Source organism: Schistocerca americana, chromosome 8 (genome assembly GCF_021461395.2).
Source record: "Schistocerca americana isolate TAMUIC-IGC-003095 chromosome 8, iqSchAmer2.1, whole genome shotgun sequence".
Taxonomy (NCBI): Eukaryota; Metazoa; Arthropoda; class Insecta; order Orthoptera; family Acrididae; genus Schistocerca; species Schistocerca americana.
The window spans coordinates 100,365,075-100,387,612 of record NC_060126.1 but is presented as its reverse complement, the minus strand read 5'-3'; the positions used below and the strand labels follow the sequence as shown (position 1 = coordinate 100,387,612).

General features: G+C 43.7%; 1 protein-coding gene across 1 annotated transcript in view; it reads right to left on the bottom strand.

Moving 5' to 3' along the window:
* LOC124544835 (beta-ureidopropionase) overlaps positions 1-22,538 on the bottom strand; it is a 164,754-nt gene that overhangs the window by 126,447 nt on the left and 15,769 nt on the right. The gene's annotated exons all lie outside the window — the stretch shown is intronic.

Sequence of the window (22,538 nt, the reverse complement as noted above, 5' to 3'; positions counted from 1 at the left end):
AGTGTGGTGGATCCTCTGTTTAGGCCAAGCATCAGCCAAGTGTGTTCAGTGCAAACCCAAGAGAGGACAGTAGGTTCCCCACATGAAGGGAAGACTGCTGACACCTACATGGTTATGATCTCCTTAATGGTTCACAGTGTATTTGGAAAAACCATGGCACACCAGTCAGTATTCCAAGCCTCCAGCAATGGACGGTGTAGTGTCGACTGAAGGTCTGGTTCTGGTAAACCCATCTCCATAGTAGTCATCCTGATAGCCACATTATCAATCAATCAGCATGTTCGTTTCCTTCAATCCCAACATAACGAGGCATCCAAACAAAGTGACCGACCATCCAGCTTGATGGAGGTCATACAAGAGATTCTAGTTAATCACAAACAATGGGTAGCATGGGCAGCACTGGTTGACAGTCTGAATATTACTCAAAGAGTCACTTCAGATTAAGAATGTCTTGCTGGTGCAAGAAGGAAGGTGGCTGAGGGCTTGAGCAATGGCCACCAGTTCTGCACTGAATATGCCAAGAAGGAAGGTGGCCAGTTCTGCACTGAATACACTGCATCCGTTCGGCAGGGAGCATAGTTCATTGCACCTTGCACATACGTGCAAGCAAACCCAGTGCATCTGTCATCCATAAAGCCATCAGTGTATACTACATCTGAGACCAGAAATGTGTCAAGGAACACGTAGCACAAAACCAAGAGGTCTACAGAGACTTTAGATCCAAGGGATAGGTCGAGACAAATCTGAGGACAGGGTACACAACATGAGGGTGCACATGATTTCTCCCTGACAAGAGGCAACAATGGGGATAGGTGGAGTTCAGAGCAGAGACTCTGTATGTGAACAGTGATCATGCTTCCAGTCCTTGATCTCTGTCATGGGAGGTAGATCTCCCTACCAGGAAAAAGGACACAGTAGTTCGAATGCTCAGGGAGTGGTAAATGTGTGTTGCATAGTTGAGCAGCAGTTTTTGGCACCTGATTTGTAGGGGAAGGACCCCAGCCTCTGTGAATAGGCTGTTCAGAGGGATAGGTCTAAAGGCATCTCTCGAAAGTTGTACCCTGCAATGGTGTACTGGGTCCAGCATACGCGATGCTGAAAGTAATGCTGAGCCATATGCCAGGTTCCCATAATCAAGATGGGACAGGACCAGAGCTTCATAGAGCTGCAAAAGTCTACAGGAGTCTGCACCCCAGCTGGTGCTACTGAGACAGCAAAGAGTATTAACATTTGACAGCATGTTTGCTTAAGTTGTCAAAGATGGGGATGCTGTGTCAACCAGGCATCGAAGAGTAATCCCAAAAAGTGGTAACAGTCCACCATGTTAAGCACTTGGTCATTGAGATAAGAGTTCTGGTTGTGGATGGACAGTATGGTGGTGGCAGAAGATTGGAAGCCATGGGTAAGTGTCCTGCACTGCACCTGTCAAATGGCACCCTGCAGTCAGTGTTCAGCAACACCCACAGTTGAGATTCAATAGTATATGCAAAAGTCATCAGCATACAGGGAGGGTGTCACTGTAGACCCCACAGCTGCAGCTAGACTCTGGTAGCCAATAGAAAAAGGGTTGCACTCAATACAGAGCCATGTGGGACCCTGTTCTCTCGTACATCGGGAGGGGAAGGGGGTGGGGGGAGGGGGTGGGGGGGGGGGGGGAGGTGCTGTGAGAGGGACTCGCTCACACAGGGTAGCAGGAATGTGGTGATGCCTTGTGGTGTCATAAACCTTTTGCAAGTCAAAGAAGACAGTAATATCATGCTGATGCCGAGTAAAAGCTGACTCCAGGCAGCCCAACTTGTCAGCAGAGCAGCCTTGGCAAAAACCTTCCTGGACAAAGCCGAAAGGGCTCGAGCCTCGAGGTACCAACACAGCTGTCAGCTCATCATACATTCAAACAACTTGCAGAAAACATGGATGAGACTAATTAGGTGATGGCTGGCTATCTCATGGAGCTGCTTACCCAGTTTCCATACTGGGATGATCACACTCTCCAGCCATTGAGACGGATGCTCAACCTCACTCCAGATATGGTTTAAAATTGCAAGGACATGATGTTGGCATGATAAGTGTTTGAGTATTTGGCTATGGATGCAGTCTGGTCCTGGAGCCACGTCAGGGCAAAGGGTGAGGGCACTGAGGAATTCCCATTCACTGAACAGGTGACATGTAGTAAATTTCAAGTGAACTCACTCTACCACTCAACAAGAAATGCAGGCTGAAAATTCTCAGATGCAGAGGCTTGAGCATAATGCAAAGCAAAATGTTTGACAACAGTGTCTGGGTTAGTGTGGACATTATTCACTGAGACGCCAGGTACATCCCGTAACATAGCAACTACGTTACATAGTACTGTATAAATATACACATTCTATTTTGCAATTTTATTTAAACACTTCAATAGCATTTTTAATAATAATAATAATAATAATAATGTAAGGGCTTCAACCAAATTTAAACCATAGTAATTCACGACACCCATATGGTGATGTGAAGTAATATATTTTTCTTATTAATCAAAGTAAATGTAAGTGTGAGTATTCATAAGGCAATGGGCAGGCAGGCATACATCGAACAATTGGTATAGAAGGCTCCGAGTTATCTTGAGTGGAAAAGTGCATGGGTTGACAAGGCTTGAAGTACATGGGAGTGCCAGTTGCATGGGAAAATGATAGGTTACTAGTACCTTCTAGAACAGCTTCAGCATAGTAATACTGATACAGTATCAGAAAGTGAATGGGATTGTGATTGCTGAGAGGAACCCGGCCTGAAGAACTTCGATGGCAATATTGCAAGATATTGGCGTCGAGAGAAAATAGTCCCACTTGTTCTTAACCCTCTAGATTAAGAAAAACATATTTTAAAATTAATCTAAAGCACGTAATTGAGGACAGTGTTTAATAAAATAATCTCGTCTCTTATGTGCTACTTTCTTCCATTAGTTTATAAAATGAGTAACAGCATGATTACTTATCGCCGCAGAGATATGAATAAAGTGGAGGGGAGTGCTCATTTTGGCATTGGTGCTATCGATCTGGAGAGTCGCTCTGGGTGCTATATGATGGACATACCTGTATCTGACCCTTCCAATGAAATGCTAACATTATTTGGTCAGTAAGTACTTTAAAGTACAAATGGCTTTCTAGGCACTACTCTGAGTGTCTGGAACTGCAGTTGAGTAGTGACAGGTTATTCCACTATTTAATACATCAGTAAAAAGCATATGCAAGGCAGTGATTTTGACTGTGTGATATGAAGTCTCAATGGAACTGTGATAAACTTTAGAACAATGGTAGAACTGCGTATCACAATCAATATGCAGTCTCATCATCATGGATAAGTGTTTTCTTGCATGGCTCGGCACTGGTGTGAATTTCTGATAAGTCTTCATGGTATGAAAGATGGCCATAGAGTCGAGTGCAGTTAAAATAATCTAAATTCATTGTGTAATGTGGAAATGTTCAGGCAAGGGAGTGGTTTTTTTAACACTGCGCCTCTGTATTATATTTTAATTGAGAACAAGATTATCTTTGAGAGCCAAACACCCTCAGGAAATATAACAGTCGTGGTCTGGGGTGCTTAAAACATGTAACAAATGTTAGGTGGATGTTGGCCTGCTGTGTGCCCAATTTAATATATTCTGTGTCCCACCGAGGCTCTCAAGTGACTAACCACTCGCACTGATACATTACTAATAGTAGGCGACTCATGTTATATCCTCTTCCAGCATTCACTTTAGTCATAATCGCAGTAAGGTGGAATAAAACTCAGACTAATAAACTGCACCACTGACCCAGCTAACTTCCACTCGTGGGGTATGGGATCCAATGGTAGCAACATACCGTTACCAGCATTCTCGTTTCAGTCATTTTATGAGGTGGTGGAGCCAAGTATGGAGCCGTTTAAAAGCAGTGAGGTACTCCATCAATGGATGTTGCTTGTAGTGTTGGAGAGCCCATCTGTGATCTCCAATGACCATGCCAATTTCGGGAGTCCACCAAGGTACTGTCTTCTAATGGCAGGGAAGAGGGGTTCACTAAGTCAGCTGCTGATAAAATGGCTGCAGATGTACTCTGGACAGCTGCACTGATACCTCCATGTGGTAGGGTGCAAAGCATACCCAGTCAGCTTTGCAGAAAGCCCATCTAGCTGCAAGCCCACACTGGTGATGATGAGGGGGCAAGGGTCAAAATGATTGAAAAATGATCATTGTCACACAAGTCATCATGGACCCTTCACTGGATGGAGGGGAAGACCTGGGCTGCAAAGGGAAAGATCAATAGCTGAATAAATTCATATGCCACACTGAAAAGCTTGGGGACACCAGTATTCCAAAGGCAAAGATTGAACTGTGCAAGCACGTTTTCCACAGCTTTACTGTGGCCAGTGGTTAAAGTTCCACCATGCAAAGGGTTGTGGGCATTGAAGTCACCCAAAATGAGGAAGGTGGAGGGGGGGGGGGGGGCATCAGCTGAGAAAACAGTGAAGACAGTGTCTTCTGGAACTTAATTCTTTGGGAGGGAGATACACATTTCAGATAGTAAATTTTATAGAGGTCTTCACATGAACAGAGACAGCCTTCAAATTTCTAACAAGTGGCACATGTTTGCTGTAGACAGAGTCTAGAACATACATGCAAACACCGTCTGATGCTCTTTCATAGTCAGTGTGATTCTTAAAATAGCTTCAATAGCTGCAGAGGATGTGGGTTCATAGGTGAAACGCACAAGAGACATCATGGCTCGGCCAAGTGATGGAAAAAATCACTACAGTTCCACTGGAGGATCACAGTGTCAGTGCCCTGTGGCAATGTGAAGGGACCAAGGAGGCAGGTCATGCCTCAGCGCCATTTGCTGCTACTCATTGTGAGGATTCTGCATCAATATACATTTTTTCTGCATCAGGGTGTGTAGGGGGTCTGGAGCCATAGACACCATATTAACGCATCCTTGCATATAGAGTTGGTGCACGCAGCGTGCGCTGGCACAGAGTGTTACAGCGTAAAGTCAGCACCAGCACGTCAGTCAGGAGCGACAGGCAAAAGACGGCTGCAAGAAGAAGTCAGCCAATCGCACTCAGATTGACCTCCCTTCCAGGACAACAACGCGACAGCAACGGCCCCTATGTGAGGAGGATGTAAGTGCCATGCCCGATTGATGACAGCCCACTTGAATAGCAGTGTCAACTATAGCCACCTCATTATGAATCTCTATGTAGGAAAGACTTGTTTGTCTGTTCTGCAGAAGACTGATTATTTTGTATATCACCCTTTGCTCATGAGACACCTACCAAAGTTAATTATTCTACATTGTCTTATTGTAATAAAACTCATTAATACAAGTTGTTTGACTGTTTGTCTAGTGAACTGAGTACACAGGATTCCTAGACAACAACAACATTGGTGACAATGTGAATGTGGTGGCAGCTAGGTAACAATTCTTTTGTTTCAAGAAAAGACCAGGAGAAACTTATCACGAATGGGTAACAGATTTGCAGAGTATGACGAGGAAATGCAAATTCAAATGTGCTTGTGGTGCTTTATATTCAGATGTTATGTTATGTGATGTGATTGTGTACAATGTAACTGATGTCAAACTTAGAGAACAGATTTTGAAACAGATTAATCATTTCTTCACATAGCGCAAATTCTAGATCAATATAGTGGCCAATAAATTTGAGCAGCCACCAGTTTGTTGGGTTGAGTCATCCCTTGCTCACGGCCGGCCCACTAGGCAGCGACAGCATGCATGTGCCAAGCCATGTAAACAGTTCTCTAAATGGGCAGCTGTATCAGTGAATAGAATTAAGTCATGCCCTCGGCACTATTCACAGCACAAACCCCAAGATTGCCCATCCAGACACGCACAGTGTAACGCTTGTGGCAAGAAAGATCAAGTACAATCTGTACATTTGCAACGGAACAAACATAAGAATTCTGCCCCTCATAAAAATCTAGTCACAAGGTCCATGTAATCAATGCAGTGTATTCAAAGCCTGTTGCAGGCATTAGAAAACTAGAAGCCAAACATTTTCTTCAGTGCTACACCAGTCCAACAAAATTTCTGTTCATTTACATCTTAGTGGAAAACATGTAAAATTTCAGTTGGACATGGGAGCCTCTGTCACATTACTGAATCGTACCACGTATGAACTGTTAAGCTCTCCACATATCTAAAACTAGCACACACCTGACAGTTTATATGGACAAAACATTCCCGTTCGCGGAAAATACACTTTGTCTGCCACATATCGCTCACAAACACAAACTGTGACTTTCACTGTGCTACAATCACGTGATTGTGAGAACATATTTGACTTGGATTTGTTTGATATGTTAGGCTTTCAAATTCAGAACAATTTGTTGTCAGTGAATGCATTCAACGCTAACGACAGTGTAGCTAGCTCACTTGCTGAAAGAATTCTCTGAACTCTTTTTTTGAAGGTTTAGGCAAGGCTAACAATTTTGTATCACATATTACTATGAAAGACAATGCTCAGCCAAAATTTTGCCAGGCCAGAACTGTTCCCATTGCATTGTGGGGCAAAGCGGATGCTAAACTTAAAGAATTGCAAGATCACGGAGCTATTGCACCCATACAAGCTAGTCGATGGGCAGGTCCACTGGTTTTGCTCCCCAAACGTTCAGGCCGCATTCACCTCTGTGTTGACTTTAAGTCTACAGTCAACCCACATACTGTGATTGACACTTATCCATTGCCAGACCCAGAGGATCTGGTTGCTGCTTTTCAAAAAATTGATTGCGCGATACTTATCTTCAGAAACCACTCGATGATATGCTCTCAAACCATGCGTGCTGTGAACACTCATTTGGGCTTGTTTAAATATTTGCATCTGCCTTTTGGCAGTGCTTCCACACCCGCCATTTTCCAACGGTTTTTGGAACAGCTGACTGCTCAAGTACCAAACTGTTCAAACTATTTGGACAATATTGTCATAGCAGGTTGTACACCTGAAGAACACACTGCAAATTTGTGTGCTACCTGATGCAGGACTAAAGTGTAGACTGGACAAGTGTGATTTTTTTAAATCTCAGTTGCAGTGTCTTGGTCATGTCATAAACAGTCAATGTATACATCCTCTTCAGTCACATTTGTTAGCCATACAGGACCTGCCAATTCCTCGTAATGTCACAGAATTGCAGCCAGCCTTAGGGAAATTGAACTATTAGCTTCGGTTCATACCAAATGCTGCACAAATTGCATCACTTGCATCACAAGAAAGTCTCCTTTGTTTGTACAAATGAGTGCCAAGAAGTTTTTCAAAAACTTAAAGATGCATTGCTCAGTGATCAATGTTTGGTTCACTTTTATCCTGACAAACCAGTTGTGTTGCAAGCTGACACTTCCTCTTACAGAATCAGTGCAGTGCTTTTACACAGGTTTGGATATAAAAACGGGCCTATTGCTTTCGCATCAGAAGTGTTGTCCAAAGCTCAGTGTAACTATTCACAAATTGAGAAAGAGGCATTGGCTATTGTGTATGGTGTCACCAAATTTCACCACTATTTGTATGGCAGAAAATTCTACTTAGCAACAAATCACAAGCCATTGCAGTCCTTGTTTCATCCCATGAAGCCAGTTCCTGTACGAACTGCTCAAAAATTGCAAAGATGGCTTTGTTGTTGTCTCAATACCAGTGACGAGATTGTATATTGTCTGACAGCTCAACATGGTAATGTGGATGCACTTTTACGTCTTCTGATTGGCCCTGATACAGACTTTGATGCTTCTGCTGTATCTTGTTGACACATCAATGCTCACAATTCTGAATTGCTTCAATACTTTCCTCTTAAATAAAGGAAAATTGCACAGGTCACAGAAGCTGGTTCAGATTTGAACATTTTGCTAAAATACATTCATACATCTTTGCCTCACTCATTGCATAGCATAAAGAACTCTGTAGTGCACCGATACTTTGCACGTCAGCATAGCTTCGCTATACAGCAAGGTGTGATTGTTGTTCAAAATGATGGTTTTGCAAAAAGGTGTGTTGCAGTTACTTCACCAGGGACACTGGGGGATTGTTCGTACACAACATTTGGCACGTCAACACTGCACTTGGTAGGGTACGGACACCCAAATAGAACAGACGATGTCACAGTGTCATGCTTGCATGGAAAATCAGTCTGCTCCACCATAAAAATTCTTTGCATGGCTTAAGTCGCAATCACAATGGCAGTGTGTGCACATGGTCTTTGCAGGACCTTTTTGGGACATTCATTGGTTGATTGTCGTAGCCTCTTATAACAAGTTACCTTTTGCTGTGCCAACGAACTCAACAACGTCACGTCTATTTTTTGCCTTGGAGGTTTGCCTGAAGTCATAGTGTCGGACAACGGCCCTCAAATGGTTCAAATGGCTCTGAGCACTATGTGACTTAACTTCTGAGGTCATCAGTCAATGGCCCTCAGTTCATGTCAAAAGAATCTGAAATATTCTGTGAATGTAATGGCACACAGCATCTAACTGGTGCACCATTCCATCCACAGTCCAACTACGTTTTGTCAGAACCTTCAAGCAGCAGATGGCCAAACTTCACATCGCACACACCAGGGATCAAGCATTTCAACTGTTTCTAGCCTCCTATCATTCGCATCCACACCGGCAGAATTGCTTCACGGCCGACGCCTTTGGACACTGCTCCACCCTCCTCAGCATCTGTCGCCCAAGGAAGGCTGCAAGTATCACTTCGTGCCACATGATATTGTGTTTTACAGGGTTTTTAGCGACAGCAGAGGGTGGGCACGAGGCAAGATCCTTCGTTGACTTGGCACATGCATGTATCTCATTTCAGGCCCAGATGGATTGCAGCGCCGACATCACAATCAAATTCACCACTGTCATGTGCCCCATGCAGACAGAGCCTTCGCCTCCTCTCATCCTACCGATGGAGTTGGACCCGCCCATGCCGCAGTGGCCGACGCCTTATACATCGTGATATGGGCCTCAGGAGGTTGATGTGTACCCTGCTGGGCATTTTCTGGTGGATGTTTCTACCAGAAGGAGGTCGGATGGCGGGGTGTGACCAGAAGACTGATGTCCCCTGCAGCCACAGCTTCCAGTCCATCAGGGCGTCCATGCTCCTGTCCCCCTCCCCTGCCCCCTTGTCATGCTCCACATATGACAACAGTCCATTGCTTTGTGGGGGAGGAATGTTACGGCGTAAAGTCAGTGCTGGCACACCAGTTGGGAACAACAGGGAAGAGAAGGCTGCGAGAAGAAGTCAGCCAATGACATGCTGACCAACCTCCCTTCCAGGACAACAACGCAACAGGAGAGGCCCCTATGTGAGGAGGAAATAAGCGCCGCGCCTGACTGGTGGCAGCCCATTTCGATAACAGCGTTGACAATAGCTACTTCATTAGGACACTCTATGTAGCACAGACTTGTTTGTCTATTCTGAAGAATAAATTATTTTGTTTGTCATCCTTTGCTTGTGACACATCTACCAAAGTTCAGTATTGTATCTTGTCTTATTGTAATAAAACTCATTAATAGAAGTTGTTTGATTGTTTGCCTAGTGAACTGAGTGACCAGGATTCCTAGACACAACATGAAGGGCACCAGAATCTCCTCCTTCTAGTGGGACTTCTTCTTTTCTTCCTTCTCCTTAAACAGTATCGACTTCTGCAAAGCCTTGTCTGCCTCAGATTCTGTGACATAGGAGGAACGCGAAGTCCTACGTCCCACAACCCACGGCTTCTTCAGCACTGGCTCGTATCAAGTTGCAGGTAGGCAGAGTCTTTGGAAGGGAATGTCCTGATGGACCCCTCCCTACTAAGGGATGCTGGAGGAGCGTGTTGCTTCTCCATGTGGGGGTTGGGAGTCGATGCTCCAAAAGTGAGTGTGAGGGGAGCTGTAAGAGGAGGGACCCTAATCACCTATTGAGTAGGTGCAGTCAAGCGGGCCTGACGTAGAAAGCATGGAGGGTGATTTGCAGTTGCTCCACACGATTACCTCATCATAGCTACAGCATACGTCATCATTATGCATACAGTAAGTAGACGATCATATTTCTACTTGGTCTTTTGATATGTGAGTGGTTCAAGGGTTTTGTATTCTTGGCTGAGATGAAAGCTCCAGTATCCACACCATTACTCTTTGGTGCCTGGCTGGACATGACACACAAAATGCACACCACATTGATCCCAAATTGGCACACAACTCATCATCCGTCTGTAGAAGAAGATCACAGTGAAAAATAATGCCCTTTACCATTCTGATACTGATATGGGAAGTTATAGTTACAGGAATGTTACCAATTTTGTCAAAGGTGAGCAGTGCCTGTGACAGCATGCAAGGCCGTTTTAATCAGAACAGAGCCACTTTTCATTTTTGAAACTGCTACCTCCATAAACCTGTCCTGAAGGTCTTGAACAAAGAACAGTGACTTTATAGTCAAAAAGATATTCCCATCAGTCCTAGTACACATCAAGTATTGGGGGGAGTGTTTGCCCTCTTGTATCTGAGCCCTATAGCAGAGAAAGAAATGTTGTGGGGTGATATCTCTCTGTATTACAAGAGGTCTTACCTCCAGAGGAGACTGTTGCAGTCGTGGGGCCACCAGCAGAATAAAGTTTTGATTTCTTCATGTGTGAGTCCTCTGCCATGGGTGAAAGAGGGCTCTCCCCATGGGTAAACCCAGCTACAGCACCAGTTAGTTACCTGGCCAGTAAGCCATTGCCCAGAGTCCTCGTGCCCCATCTGCAGTAGGCACATACTCCTTAGCATGTATGGTTGATTGGATATTCATACAGTAAACAGTTTTTTAATAGAGGTGATTAAAATTATTAAATATAAAGCTGTATGAGAAGTCCAATAGTCCACTCTAGCTGTTTTTATTCAAGTTAGTTAAAGACCCACACAACCAGTTTCGTGACTTCAAAGTTGCTCACTATCTTAAAAGAAAATACTTGTTGCTTTAGGGCACCATAGGTGGTGTAGAAATGGTACTAGATGATGATGTAACACTCCACCACTAACTTAAATCGTATCAGTGAAGTGGTGTGTATATGCCAGTCTGTTGTATGGAATCAATACAGTGAGATGGATTGATGTGAAGACATGATGGCACAGGAGAGAGGAGATGTTGTTTTTGGACATGTCCACGACCAAAGAGTGAATGAAGTTACCTGATGTGTTGGTATATCAACGTGGAGTGTCCAACCTCTAACTCACAGGGACTGTAGATGAGTACCAAGCTCTGTCAATAACAAGCATTCTGTGAGAAAATATGCTAATGGGGATTACATGCAATGGACATTTTGATCTGGGTACCTCTCTCAATTTAATAAACTGTAGAATAAATCTGAATAAATTGTAGAAAGGTACTAACTTAAGGCAATGAGGCCTGGATAAGTTGAAAGGATCAGAGATTGTAGAGAGTTTCAGAGTGAGCATTAGGCAACGGTTGACTAGAACAAGGGAAAAAATTCAGTTGGAGCCGAATGGGTAGCTTTAAGAGATGAAACAGTGAAGGCAGCAGAAAATCAAACAAGATATTGAATTTAATGGATGAAAGGAGAAAATATAAAAATGCAGGAAATGAAGCAGGCAAAATGGAATACAAATGTCCAAAAATTAGAGTGACAGGAAGTGCAAAATTGCCAAGCAGGAATGGTTAGAGGATAAATTTAAGGATTTAGGCGCCTATTTAAATAGAGGAAAGATAGCTACTGCCTACAAGAAAAATAAATTCTTTTCGAGAGAAGAGAAGCAGCCATATGAATATCAAGGGCTCAGACAGAAAATAATCCTACGCAAAGAAGGGAAAGCTGAAAAAGGGGGGTAGTATACAGAGGATCTATACAACGGAGATGAACTTGAAAGCAGTATAAAAGAAATGCAAGAGGATGTAGCTGAAGATGAGATGGAAGATATAATGTTGCGAGAAGAATTTGGCAGAGCACCGAACGACCTAAATCGAAACAAGGTCCCGGGAGTAGATGACATACTGTCAGACCTGCAGATAGCCTTGGGAGAGCCAGCCATGACAAAACTCTTCCATCTGGTCTGCAACACACTTGAGAATGGAGAAACACCCTCTGACTTCAAGAAAAATGTTATAATTTCAATTACAAAGAAGGCAGTTGCTGAGAGGTGTGAAAATTACTCAACTATCAGTTCGATAAATGATTGTTGCAAAATACTAACATGAATGCTGTACAGAAGAACGGAAAAACTGGTAGAAGGTGACCTTGGAGAAGATCAGTTTGGAGTCTGGAGAAATGTAGGAACACGTGAAGCAATACTGACCCTACGGCTTATGTTAGAAGATAGGTTAAGGAGAAGCACACCAACATTTATAGCATTTGTAGACATAGAGAAAGCTTTTGACAATGTTGACTGGGACACACTCTTTGAAATACCAAAGACAACAGGAGTAAAATACAAAAACCAAGGGGCTATTTGCAACTTGTGTAGAAACCAAACAGCAGTGACAAGAGTCAAGGGGTGCAAAAGGAAAGAAGCACTCTGGAACAGAATGAGACAGGGTTGTAGCTTGTCGCCAATGTTATTCATTGTGTATGTTGACCAAGTGGTAAAAACATATATATATATATATAGTTTGGAGTAGAAATTAAAGTTCAGGGAGAAGAAATAAAAACTTTTAGATTTTCTGATGACACTGTAATTGGAAGAGCAGCTGAACAGAAGCGACAGTGTCTTCATTGTCTTGATAAGATGATATAGGATGAACATGAACAAAAGCCAAACAAAGATAATGGAATGTAGTACACTTAAATCAGGTAATACTGAGGGAATTAGATTAGGAAATGAGAAATTAATACTAAGGTAATTAGATTAGGAAATGAGAAATTTAAAGCAGTAGGTGGGTTTTGCTATATCAGCAGCAAAATAAAAGATGATGGCTGAAGAAGAGAGGATAGCAAATGTAGACTAGCAGTGGCAAGAAAAGCGTTTCTGCAGAAGAGAAATTTGTTAACAATGAATATAGACTTAAGTGTTAGGAAGTCATTCCTGAAGGTATTTGTCTAGAGTGTACCCATGTATGGAAATGAAACATGCATGATAACTACTTAAGACAAGAAGAGAATAGAAGTTTTTGAAATGTGGTGCTAAAGAAGAACGCTGAAGATTAGATGGATAGATCGTGTAACAGATGAAGAAGTACTGAATGGAGCTGGGGAGGCATGAAATTTGTGGCACTAAAAGAAGGAATCGGTTTACAGAGTCTGTGACATCAGGGGATCACCAGTTTAGTATCGGAGGAAAGTGTGGGGGATAAAAATCATAGAAGGCGACTAACAGATGAATATAGTAAGCAGATTCAGAGGGATGTACGCTGCAGTAGTTATTTGGAAATGAAGAGGCTTGCACAGGATAGAAAAGAGTGGAGAGCTGCATCAAACCAGTCTTTGGACTGAAGGCAACAACAACAACCTGACAGAAGGCCACTGCTTACAGTGGCACATAAAGCTGCTTGCTTTCAATGGGTCAAACAACACAGATATTGGACAATTGCTTTTTGGAAGCACATTCTTTGGTTCAAGTGTTGCAAGCTTTCCATTCAAGTGATGCAACATGTTTAGTTCACTGACAGCCCAATAAGGTGTTTAATCCACAGCGCATGGAGGTTGTAGTCCATGTCAAGAGGTGGTTTAATGATGTTTTGGGTGTGTTTTCGTACTGTGACTTGGGGTCAGCTCATTTGCGTCACAGTGAACGTGAACCAGGATGTTTATTTCATCATTCTCGGTGAGTGGTCATTGTCCTTTCTTCTTCGTTTTCGAAGATGAGACCAGCTATGTTCACAGGGAAGCACACACATGTCCCTGGTTCAGCAAACACTCAGGCTTCCTATTCCACCTCAACTGGCCAGCTAAATCACTTAATCTTAATCCCATAGAAAATGCCTGGGACTATTTGCAACAGTGCCTGAAATTCAGACATCAGCCCTGAAATTTGGTAGCTCCATGGTGTCTATGCAATGAGTGGTTTTAGCTGATTACAATGTACCTGAAGAAACTTATGGACACACTTTCTCACCAAATTGAAGCCATTATCAAGGCTACATATGGTGTTACATGGTATCAGCATGTGTCTCCTGTGGCAGACTAATTTTTTGTTCATTGTGCTTATGTATCACAGTAATGTATGCAGAAACTTGTATATCGTCCTTATAAAAATGTTTCACTGTAAATCTCGACATTTCTCTTACAAACAACTCAAATGACTTGAAAAGTTTAGATAATGAAATACATAAATCACATTTTAAAGTCCTTTAATATTATTTCTCCTGCCATATGAAACTTTCTTATCATGACTTATGTCATGCCCTTCATGCTATTAAATGAAATCTCTTGTACTTACGTTTTGGTAGCTCAGAAACGAACTGCACAAATACGAGATCTACACACACACACACACACACACACACACACACACACACACACACACAAACTGACACCTCTAGTTTAGTTTCCTTTGTTTCTTGCGTTTTCGTGGACCATATTCCTAAAACCCATCCTGATGTGTAGCATGTCAGTAGGTTTAGAAATAAAATACATTTTCTCTGTGTAAATATGTCTACATGGTGGCCATTGACTTTTTGTTCCAATCTTAAACTACAACAAAATTTGGTAAATATAACTCAGACACATGCATATCTACTCAGATGTTCATCTATGGAGTAAGACTTGTCAATTAGTATCTATTCAAATTTGTTTTTAAAACTTCTATTATCTGACAGAACTTTAAATTCGTAAGAAAGGGACTCAAATATTTTTATGGCTGCATGCTTTTCTCCTTTATGTATGAGAGTAAGGGTAAGATGTGGATAATGGAGGCTATTTTGTTCATAGTACTACATTTATGAATGCTACCATTATTTTCAAATAGTGCCCAGTTCTTCACAACAAACTTCAAAGAGGAATAAATGTATTGTGAGGCTGTTATTTTATATGCCTAATTTTGTGAACAGTTGCCTACATGGAGTTTGAGGATGAACATCAGATTCTATCTTCAAAGCATGTTTTTGTGCAATGAATAATTTGTTTCAACAGTGAAAGACAACAACACAAGATGATGTAGCTGTTATTAGCCTCTCCCTGTACTGTCTAATCTATTTAAATACACAAAGCTCACAAAATATTTGCTCCCATTTCATTTTTGGTTGTTAAACTAAGCAGTTTCAATATGATACAAATATATAAGTAATAAAGAAATTATATTCACCAAACATAACTCACCCAAGCTCTGGCAAAGAAAGGTAAGTTAGGTACACAAATATATCTGACCACATTCCTAGTGAATTAAAGGACCTGATAGAGAATAAAGACAGGGTGAAGCCATACTCAAATCATTATTTGTTGACAGCATCTACAACCCCACAGAATAATTTCTGAATAGATACTACCTGCCTATGTGTATGATGGTGGGTAGAGGTGATTGTGTGTGCATACGTGTTTTACAATTAATTAGTTTGGGCATACATAACTATTATGTAAATGCATTTTCAAGCCCTTCATACCAATGGACAACTTGCAGCCATATTTTCAATGAGAACATTTACAAGCCTCTTTAAAAAACTAAATTATATTTAAATCTCGGCAGCTCAGAAAAAAAAATTGCACAAATACAGAGACATCTATTGATTGTTTATAAAGCCACAGAAGTCATGGATTTGATTCAATTTACTGCACTCCCAAAAGATGCAGTGTGTGATTCTTGTATACAAAAGGCTCTACAACTGTTCAAATTCATCAAAATTTGCACCTAGTTTGTGAGCCTACATTAGTGAGTAAATGAAGGCTAACTCAGTGGTGTTGAGACTTTAAAAGTAACCATACAAACTCACACAATGAACAGCAGAGTGAGAGGCTCAGAAATCACACCACTGAAACTAAGCAGCAAGTAGATCAGAAACAGCGATCTGATCAGTATCGGTACTCTGGCTGAGAAATTCCTTCATGTTGGACTCATCACTATTTGTATGACTGTCACAGAAATACTCAGATAACACAACTGTGTATAGGCAGAGACTGTGAACACTCAGTGGCCAACAAAGAGCAGAAAATATCAACCAGGTAAGTGTTTTTAGACTGCTATAGGCATGATGTATTTGATGCGTTTTCCCACATTGTAAAAGGCAACAAGAATAAATCTCCTACATCAATGCAGAATCAAAACATCAGTAAATGAACCTTTTTCAAAATCAAAAAACTTTTGACCAATCTAATTACTTTAGCTGCAGTATTATAGTTATTATTTTCTGGGACAAAAGAGGAATCATATGGGCAATATACGATGTTGGTGAACAATTATAGGAGATGTGTACTGCAAACCACTCACTGAATTGAAAATTGATGATATAGGGAACTGTTATCTGTGACTGTCTCTTACTGAAGATAAGACTCACCATTTATCATTCCAAACTTATCAACTTCTTACCCTACAGTCCTGACTTCACATCGGGTGACTATTACCTTCAGTTACACTTGAAACAATAGTTTAGTGGGCAACATTTAAAGATTGTGAGGACCTAAAGGTCATAATTGTAATCTGGTTCAATTCCAATGTGAAGAATTTCTACTCAGAGGAAATACAACACCACAAAAAATGGTTAGAAGTGAAAAGCAATTATGAAGAAAAATAAAGTTGGTAGGTAGGAAATTAAAACTGACAATAAAAGGTGCATGTATTGAATGTATTCTCTTTCATGGCTAAACACTCCTTCCATTTTGAATGTGCCATGTGTCATCTTTTTTTTAAAAAAAAAAAAAAACAAATGAAATTTTCAATATCAAAATTTGATGTAGGTGTATGTAAAAATAGCTAATAACAAACAAATTATGCGGTTAAAAACTTCATTGGGGGCAACTGAGACCAAACTGTTATGCTCAGTGGCAATCATGAAAGTAACATTGAATAAGTATTAAAATATGTTTGCCTCTGCTATCCTGAAGTATAATTACCAAATATATGTGTGTGTGGGGGGGGGGGGCACAAGAGAAGGAGAAAATATATCTACCCTTGTTAAAATAAAAGCTAGTTTAGCTCAGCCACAATAACCAGCATGAGCCAAATGGAAAACATCATAAACAAAACTGAAGATTAGCAAAGAAAGAGTGCCTATGATGAAAAGTGAATTCAGTTACAATAAATACAATGCAGGGACAAAAAACATAATTGCAATAAAGTGAGTGGGTGTGAGGCAGAAGGTTTTGGCTGGTTTTTAGGATACACTGCTAGTATGCTACAGTCACATCTACAGCTGACAAAATAAAATTATATAAATGAAAACAAAAGAAAATTGAATAATTCATATTGGCCTTCTTCTTCAACTATTTTACATGTAACTGTTTCACCTTTCACAACTATCCATCCATCAATATAATACCTAATTAATTATTGTCATACTGGCTATTTCGGGAACCCTTCCTATATAGAATAACTATTTGTTTGTAATTTCATAATGAGAAACAAACATTTGGAATGCCAAAACCGTAAGTGAACAACTGTCATACATAAAAGTGTATTATACAATATTTGCATAATAACTGTTGCTAAACTATCTATATTCCACACAGGCTGTGTTCTCAATCACTATAAACAAGGCACCTTTCCACACCAGCAGAAGACATCATTGGACATCAATTTCTGGTCAACACCTGCCTCCCCCTCCCCACCCTCCAAATACTCCAATAGCCCCTTCAGTAGCGAACAGTAAACAAAAAGTTATAAGTTAGTCTAGTTTAACACAATTTATTTTTAAGTAACAATTTTCTGTATGCATAAGCACCTAAAGATGGGCAGAACAGTTTTTTTTTTTTTTTTTTTTTTTTTTTTTTTTTTTTTTGTTTTCGGGCGCACAACTTCAATGGTCATTAGCGCCCTGACTACTCTAAGAATGCACCGCGAGGCACAAGTTGACAACAACAACTAAAAGGGAAAACACAATAAAAGACAGACTGACAGGCATAGGATTAAAAAACATCATCAAATGTCCTTAGCGAGGTGTGTCAAATTGATAAAACAAAGAACACGAGCAGCTGCTCGTGGGTCATCCGCTAAAATGGCATCGAAAGTATTAGGCAGGTTAAGATCGAGGCGCAGTGTGTTAAGATCAGGACAGGACATTAAAATGTGTCTAACCGTCAGCAAGTGCCCACATGGGCAGAACGGCGCCGGCGCAGCCGTCAGCAGATGGCGATGGCTGAACCGGCAGTGTCCAATTCTTAACCTTGCTAAAACGACCTCCTCCCGCCGAGAAGGGCGTGAGGAGGACGTCCAAGCCACGGGAAGAGGTTTTAAGGCCCGAAGCTTGTTGTCGGTAAGTGCAGCCCAATCGGCATGCCACAGCGACACAACGCGCCGACAAATGACCCTGCTAAAATCGGACGAAGGGACACAACAAGAAGCTGTCCGAGGCTGGAGGACCGCAGCCTTGGCCGCGGCATCTGCAGCTTCGTTCCCAGGGATACCGACATGGCCAGGAACCCACATAAAGCTAACCGGCGTACCGACGTCCACCAGCTGCTGAAGAGAGCGTTGGATCCGGTGTACGAAAGGGTGAACCGGGTACGGATCACTGAGGCTCTGGATGGCGCTCAGGGAATCTGAGCAGATGACATAAGCAGAATGTCGGTGGCGGCAGATGTAAAGAACAGCCTGGTAGAGGGCAAAGAGCTCAGCTGTGAAGACCGAACAATGGCCATGGAGCCGGTATTGGAAACTTTGTGCCCCGACAATAAAGGAACACCCGACCCCGTCATTGGTCTTAGAGCCATCTGTATAAATGAAAGTTATGTTTTTGAACTTCGAACGAAGTTCCAAAAAACGGGAGTGGTAGACCGAACCGGGGGTGACCTCTTTTGGGAGCGAGCTGAGGTCGAGTGGAGGTGGAGTGAAAAATGAAGGTGTTGAAGGAGGCGACGAAAGCGAACTCCAGGGGGTAGCAAGGCAGAGACATACAACCCGTATTGAAGGTCAAGAGAGTCGTCAAAAAAGGAACGATAAGACGGATGGTCGGGCATTGACAGTAGCCGACAGGCATACCGACAAAGCAGTATATCGCGCCGGTAGGTGAGTGGCAATTCGCCAGCGTCAGCATGAAGACTCTCTACGGGACTGGTATAAAATGCTCCGATCGCAAGTCGTAAACCCCGATGTTGTATGGAGTTGAGGCGGCGTAAGATGGATGGCCGTGCAGAGGAGTATACGAAGCTCCCATAATCCAGCTTGGAGCGGACGATCGACCGATATAGACGAAGTAGAACGGTTCGATCCGCTCCCCACGACAGACCACTGAGAACACAGAGGACATTTAAAGAACGGGTACAACGGGCGGCCAAATATGACACATGTGGAGACCAGCTAAGTTTCTTGTCAAATGTAAGGCCTAAAAATTTGGTTGTCTCCACGATTGGGAGAGCAACGGGACCGAGTCGTAAGGACGGTGGGAGAAACTCTTTGTAGCGCCAGAAGTTAATACAGACCGTCTTCTCGGCAGAAAAACGGAAGCCATTGGCGACACTCCAGGAGTAAAGACGGTCAAGAGAACGCTGAAGACAGCGCTCCAGGACACGTGCACACTGCGCGCTGCAATAGATGGTAAAATCGTCCACGAAAAGGGAGCCTGATACATCAGCTGGGAGGCAATCCATTATTGGATTGATCGCGATGGCGAAGAGAGCGACGCTCAAAACTGAGCCCTGTGGCACCCCATTCTCCTGGCGAAAGGTGTCGGACAGGACAGAACCCACACGTACCCGAAACTGTCGATCCATTAAAAAGGAATGAATAAAAAGAGGGAGGCGACCGCGAAAGCCCCATGTATGCATGGTGCGGAGAATGCCCGCCCTCCAACAGGTGTCGTAAGCCTTCTCCAAATCAAAGAACACAGCCGCGGTCGGGCGCTTCCGCAAGAAGTTATTCATAATGAAGGTCGACAAGGTAACCAGATGGTCAACAGCAGAGCGGCGCCTACGAAATCCACATTGTACATTGGTAAGTAGGCGTCGAGACTCGAGCAGCCAAACCAATCGAGAGTTAACCATTCGCTCCATCACTTTACAGACACAGCTGGTAAGCGAGATAGGTCGATAACTGGAAGGCAAGTGCTTGTCCTTCCCCGGCTTAGGAATCGGGACAACAATAGACTCGCGCCAGCATGAGGGAACATGTCCCTCAATCCAGATGCGATTGTATGTACGAAGAAGAAAACCTTTACCCGCAGGAGAAAGGTTCTTCAGCATCTGAATATGAATAGAATCAGGCCCTGGAGCGGAGGACCGTGATCGGCCAAGTGCGGTTTCGAGTTCCCGCATGGTGAATGGGGCATTATAACTTTCACAATTCGAGGAGCGGAAGTCAGGTGGCCTAGCCTCCTCTGCCTGTTTGCGGGGGAGGAAGACAGGGTGGTAATGAGCGGAGCTCGAAACCTCGGCGAAAAAGCGGCCGAAGGCATTGGAGACAGCCTCAGGGGCCACAAGGACTTCATTCGCGACCTTCAAGCCAGAAACTGGGGAGTGGACCTTAGTGCCAGATAGCCGGCGCAGGCTACCCCAGACAACAGAAGAAGGAGTAGAACTGTTGAAGGTGCTTGTGAAAGCAGCCCAGCTGGCTTTCTTGCTTTCTTTAATAATACGACGACACTGAGCACGTAATCGTTTATAATTAATACAATTCGCCACTGTAGGGTGGCGCTTAAAGGTGCGTAAAGCACGTCGACGAGCACGTAAAGCGTCTCTACATGCTGCGGTCCACCAGGGGACCGGTACGCGACGTGGAGAAGAAGTAGGGTGAGGGATGGAATATTCAGCAGCAGCGAGAATGACTTCCGTGAGGTGTGCGACCTGACGATCGCAGCTTGTGAAGGTTTGATCCTGAAAGGTAGCCCTGGAAGAGAAGAGCTCCCAGTCTGCCTTGGAGATGGTCCAACGAGAGGAGCACGGAGAGGGAGTATGCTGCAGGAGATGGATAACACACGGGAAGTGGTCGCTCGAATATGTATCAGAAAGTGCATACCACTCAAACCGGCGTGCAAGTTGGGGAGTACATATAGAGAGGTCTAAATGGGAATAGGTGTGAGATGTGTCCGAAAGAAAAGTAGGGGCGCCAGTATTGAGGCAGACAAGATCGAGCTGGTTGAAAAGGTCTGCTAACAAGGAGCCCCTCGGGCAGGATGCTGGAGAGCCCCAAAGGGGATGGTGGGCATTGAAGTCTCCAGTTAACAAAAATGGTGCAGGTAGCTGAGCAATAAGTTGCATCACGTCTGCCCTGGTAACGGCAGACGACGATGGAGTGTAAACGGTACAAAAGGAAAACGTAAAAGTGGGGAGAGTAATGCGGATGGCAACTGCCTGCAGGCCGGTGTGCAACGTGATGGGATCGTAGTAAATATCATCCCGGACCAGCAACATAGCCCCTCCATGAGCTGGGATACCTACCACAGGGGGTAGGTCAAAACGCACAGAGGTGTAGTGTGCCAAGGCAATTTGATCGCAGGGGCGTAGCTTCGTTTCCTGGAGGGCTACGACAAGCGGACGGTGCAAGCGGAGCAGCAACTTCAAGTCCTCTCGGTTGGAGCGAATGCTGCGAATATTCCAGTGAATAAGTGCCATCGTAAGAAAAGAAAGATGAGAGAAGTGGTCACCTCGAAGGCCGCTTAGGGCCTGGCTTCGAGCGAGCACTGCCGCCGCTATCAGTAGGCGGACAGTCATCGTCCATTGGGTCTATAGGATCATCGGCCATCTCGGGAGGATGGTCGGGAGGGGGAGCTTGCTCCGCCAGTGAACGGCCAGATGTACGGCGACCAGCGGTGCGGCCAGGCGAAACGGATGACGGCCTGGGGTGGCAGCCGCTGGGTGGCGCAAGAGAAGAAATGCGCCGTGGCGGGGAAGGAGAACTGTGCTTCCTATGCGCCTTTTTGGAAGGACGTGTAGTGGAAGTACCGGTAGAAGGCTGTGAGGTCGAGGTACGGAGGAAGTCTGCACGGGATGGTTCCTTCTTGAAGGCCCGTGCATCTGACTTCGGTGTCTTCGTTTTAGCAGAAGCTGAAGAAGGTGCTGGTGTCTGTGGGGTGATGGGAGGAAGAGGAGACGTCGACCGCGCGATCTTAGCACTGGCCGAACGGACGACCGTGGTGCTGAAGGTCAGATCGCATGTCTGGGTTGCTACCTCCCGGGTAGTCCGAGGAGAGGCGAGGACAGTACTGTATTTCCCCGCTGGGAGCAGCGTGGGCTTCCTACTAGCCAATAGCTTGCGAGCAGCCGAGGTGGACACTTTCTCTTTGACCCGAATTTCCTGGATACAGCGTTCTTCCTTATAGACAGGACAGTCGCGGGAGGATGCTGCATGGTCACCCTGACAGTTCACACAATGAGGAGACGGAGGTGGACAGTCACCCTCATGGGCATCCCTGCCACAGGTGACACATTTAGCCGCATTGGAACAAGACTGTCGAGTGTGATTGAAACGCTGACACTGGTAGCAGCGCGTAGGTGTCGGGATATAGGGGCGAACAGAAATAACCTCGTAGCCCGCCTTGATGCGCGA